Source organism: Odocoileus virginianus, chromosome 15 (genome assembly GCF_023699985.2).
Source record: "Odocoileus virginianus isolate 20LAN1187 ecotype Illinois chromosome 15, Ovbor_1.2, whole genome shotgun sequence".
Classification (NCBI taxonomy): Eukaryota; Metazoa; Chordata; class Mammalia; order Artiodactyla; family Cervidae; genus Odocoileus; species Odocoileus virginianus.
The window spans coordinates 54,311,866-54,316,554 of NC_069688.1; positions in this window are offsets into that span (position 1 = coordinate 54,311,866).

Consider the following 4,689-nt stretch of genomic DNA (forward strand, 5'->3'; position numbering starts at 1 on the left):
GCTCAAACTCATGTCCATCAAGTCAGTCATGCCATCCAACCATCTCATTCTGTCATCCCCTTCTCCTCCTGCCTTCAATCTTCCCCAGCATCAGGGTCTTTTCCAATGAGTCAGCTCTTCATATCAGGTGGCCAAAGTATTAGAGCTTCACCTTCAGCATCAGTCCTTCCAATGAATATTCAGGACTGATTCCTTTTAGGATGGACTGGTTGGATCTCCTTGCAGTCCAAGGAACTCTCTAGAGTCTTCTCCAACACCACAGTTCAAAAGCATCAATTCTTCAGCCCTATTTTCTTACAGCCTTTCGTTTTCACCATCTGTTTGGGGACAGAGGGTAGCAGCAGAACCCGCAGGTCCTGGGGGTCAGAAAAAGCAAAACCTGCCACAAGCTTGAGCCTGACAGCTTGGCGCGTTTCTGCCGTATCTGACCTTTCTTTATCTGGCATCTGACCTTTCCAAATTATCACTACGCCCTTGTCTGCTGCTTCCACCCACCCCTCACTTACCAGGCTGTGGGCGTGCAAGGGAAGGATGACTTATCTTCTCAATCAGAAAGAGATGGAGCTCCCCACAGAGACACCCCAGGAAGCCCTAGGACCAGGGTCCCCCTGGGGAGGGATGCCTTTCCTGAACCTGTCACTGCCACCCAAGATTCAGGTCGAGAACCTGCTCTGGGGTTGGCGAGTGTGGGTCTGCTGAAAGCACAGACTCTGAGGGTGACAGGCGGTGGTTACACCTGGTTCTCACCTGTTTGTAGTAATATAGTCCCCAAATGTGGGCATGAGGTCTCCCCCATGAGCCAGAGATCTCTGTGACACTTTCCCTGAATTTACAGTGTTCAGGGACAGAAGCATCCTTCCCCGCTTCCCAACCACACTGCTCAGTGAGGGCCAGCCCAGCTTTGGGTGGGTTTCTATCCGCTTTGTGAGCATGGTAGGCTGAACCATGGCCCCCAGAAGATTTCCACTTCCTACACCTAGAACTTGTGAGTGTTACCTTACACAGAGAAAAAGGGAGGCAGGAGAATTTTGTAGGTGATATTAAGAGTCTTGATGTGGGGAGATTACTCTGGCTGTCCTGATGGGCCCCACATGTAATCACATGAGGCCTTATAAGAGGGGGATCAGATGCACACAGGAGAGACGGCGATGGGACCACAGGGCAGACCCTGGAGTGATGTCACACAGGAGAGAAGGTGATGTGACCACGGGGCAGACCCTGGAGTGATGTCACACAGGAGAGAAGGTGATGTGACCACGGGGCGGACCCTGGAGTGATGTCACACAGGAGAGAAGGTGATGTGACCACGGGGCAGACCCTGGAGTGATGTCACACAGGAGAGAAGGCGATGTGACCACAGGGGCAGACCCTGGAGTGATGTCACACAGGAGAGAAGGCGATGTGACCACGGGGCAGACCCTGGAGTGATGTCACACAGGAGAGAAGGCGATGTGACCACGGGGCGGACCCTGGAGTGATGTCACACAGGAGAGAAGGTGATGTGACCACGGGGCAGACCCTGGAGTGATGTCACACAGGAGAGAAGGCGATGTGACCACGGGGCAGACCCTGGAGTGATGTCACACAGGAGAGAAGGCGATGTGACCAGAGGGCAGACCCTGGAGTGATGTCACACAGGAGAGAAGGTGATGTGACCACGGGGCGGACCCTGGAGTGATGTCACACAGGAGAGAAGGCGATGTGACCACAGGGCAGACCCTGGAGTGATGTCACACAGGAGAGAAGGCGATGTGACCACAGGGGCAGACCCTGGAGTGATGTCACACAGGAGAGAAGGTGATGTGACCACAGGGGCGGACCCTGGAGTGATGTCACACAGGAGAGAAGGTGATGTGACCACTGGGCAGACCCTGGAGTGATGTCACACAGGAGAGAAGGCGATGTGACCACAGGGGCAGACCCTGGAGTGATGTCACACAGGAGAGAAGGTGATGTGACCACAGGGGCGGACCCTGGAGTGATGTCACACAGGAGAGAAGGTGATGTGACCACTGGGCAGACCCTGGAGTGATGTCACACAGAAGAGAAGGTGATGTGACCACGGGGCAGACCCTGGAGTGATGCACACAGGAGAGAAGGTGATGTGACCACTGGGCGGACCCTGGAGTGATGTCACACAGGAGAGAAGGTGATGTGACCACGGGGCAGACCCTGGAGTGATGTCACACAGGAGAGACGGCGATGTGACCACGGGGCGGACTCTGGAGTGATGTCACACAGGAGAGACGGCGATGTGACCACGGGGCGGACCCTGGAGTGATGTCACCCAGGAGAGAAGGTGATGTGACCACGGGGCAGACCCTGGAGTGATGCGGCCACAACCCAGGAGGGCTCCGGAGGCCAGACGGATCAGGAATAGATTCTCCCTAGGACCCCCAGAGCGTCTCATCTCTGCTGACACCTTGATTTTGTTACCAAGTCCAAGCTCGCCCTGCTCACCACAGGACAGGCCAATGAATCCGAGAGACAGGTGTTGAGGCCAGGAAAACGACTTCATTCGGAGAGCCAGCTGACCAACAAGGTGGCAGGCTAGCGCCTCAAAGTAACCATCTTGTTGGGGTCTGGATGCCAGGTTCTTTTATAGAGCCAAAGAGACAGAAGAATGAGGAACTCAAGTCAAAAGGCAGACTAGAGAGGGAGAGGCAGTGAGGAAGTAAGCAGGGTCTTCAGTCTTGCAAAACATCTTCAGGAAGAGCCAGCCTTTGGAAAGGGGTGTGTTACTCTCCTCTTTTTTTGTAGCCATTCATAGGTGGGCTCATATTTTCTTTGACTCCAAAATCACTGCAGATGGTGACTACAGCCATGAAATTAAAAGACACTTTGCTCCTTGGAAGAAAGACTATGACCAACCTAGACAGCATATTAAAAAGCAGAGACATTACTTTGCCAACAAAGGTCTGTCTAGTCAAGGTTATGGTTTTTCCCGTAGTTATGTATAGATGTGAGAGTTGGATCATAAAGAAAGCTGAGCGCCCAAGAATTGATGCTTTTGAACTGTGTGATGTTGGAGAAGACTTTTGAGAGTCCCTTGGACTGCAAGGAGATCCAACCCGTCAATCCTAATGAAAATCAGTCCTGAATATTCATTGGAAGGACTGATGCTGAAGCTGAAGCTCCAATACTTTGCATCACCTGATGCAAAGAGCTGACTCATGGAAAAGACCCTGATGCTGGGAAAGACTGAAGGCGGGAGAGAAGGGGACGACAGAGGATGAGATGGTTGGATGGCATGAATGACTCAATGGACATGAGTTTGAGTAAACTCTGGGAATTGGTGATGGACAGGGAGGCCTGGCATGCTGCAGTCCATGGGGTCGCAAACAGTCGGACACGACTGAGCCACTGAACAATAGGTGGACAGGGATAGATTATCTCTCTATGAGGTGAACAAAAGCTCTAATTTACAGTCAACAAAGGACAGTGTCCTCTGAGCCAAGCTATTAAGTATGGTTATAATAACAAAAGCAACGAAAAGCAAGTCAAAGGAACAGTTACAACGTGGAGTCAGAATTGTCTTCCTCCCTGCAATGAATTCAGCCCAGTGATACTGACTGTGCCCTTAACGGCCACCAGAACTGTAAGAGAACAAATTTCTGTTGTTTCTGTTGTTTTAAGCCACCTAGTGTCTGGCAACTTTTACAGGAGCCACAGGAAATAAATACAGTGAGTGATCTCATAGAACTCACTCCTCTTATTCATTCAACAAGCATCTGCCATGTGCCCACGCTACGCCAGGCACTGCTGTTGGTGCTGAGATGCACGGGCCACATGCCTTGCCCCACGGAGGTATAGCCCAGCTGTGTGATGAGGGCCCAAGGGCGTGGAGATGACTATCTGAAAGGGCTTGTTCCAAATAATTACGGACAGCATCACAGAGGAGGAAAATGAGAGAATGGTCATTTGAACGGATCCTTTGTAAAGGCAGCTTTTAAAAAACCACACAGACCGCCATAAAATAGTTGCACCTACTGTACAAATTATATGCAAGTAGACTTAGCACAGATGTGCTCTTCAGGGAAACAAAGCTCTCTGGATCGGAGCCACGGCCCAGAAGGCCTTCTGTGCCCGCCTGCAGGCCAGCGCTGGTCAGCCTCTGCACTTCTGCCCTGCAGGGATCACGGGTTCCAGCAGAGGAGGCGGGGCCTCGGCCCTCACAGGCCTGTAGAAATGACCTAACCCAGCAACAGGGTCCTGAAAGAGTGGCTTTTCAATGTTAACATAGAGACTGACGGCATGTAATTTACACCAAACCTGAGGATAAGGTCATGACCCCGGGCTCACTTTAGATGAGTCAAAACACAGTGGGCCCAGAAGACTCCAGGCTTTCCCACATGTAAGCTGGTCACATCCGCAGCTGGTGACCTCATGTAACCACCTGGCCGGTGAACCCCATCTCCAAAGCTGGCTAAGCTTCTAGCACCACCCAGGAGTGACCGGATAACCTGATTCTGCAAAATACCTGCTGATCATCTTGGCCACAGGATCCACTCTGTCTGAACAGCGCGGAAGAAGGCGTGGGGGCAGTCCAGGGCAGGGAGGAGGCCAGGACGGTCCGCAGTCTGCCCCATCACCAGGGCCCCCCACTTCTGGGGTTTAACAGTAATCCTTCTTTCCACCTCTTTTGAGAATTAACACATACAACATTTGCAAATACACTTTGGAAAGTGG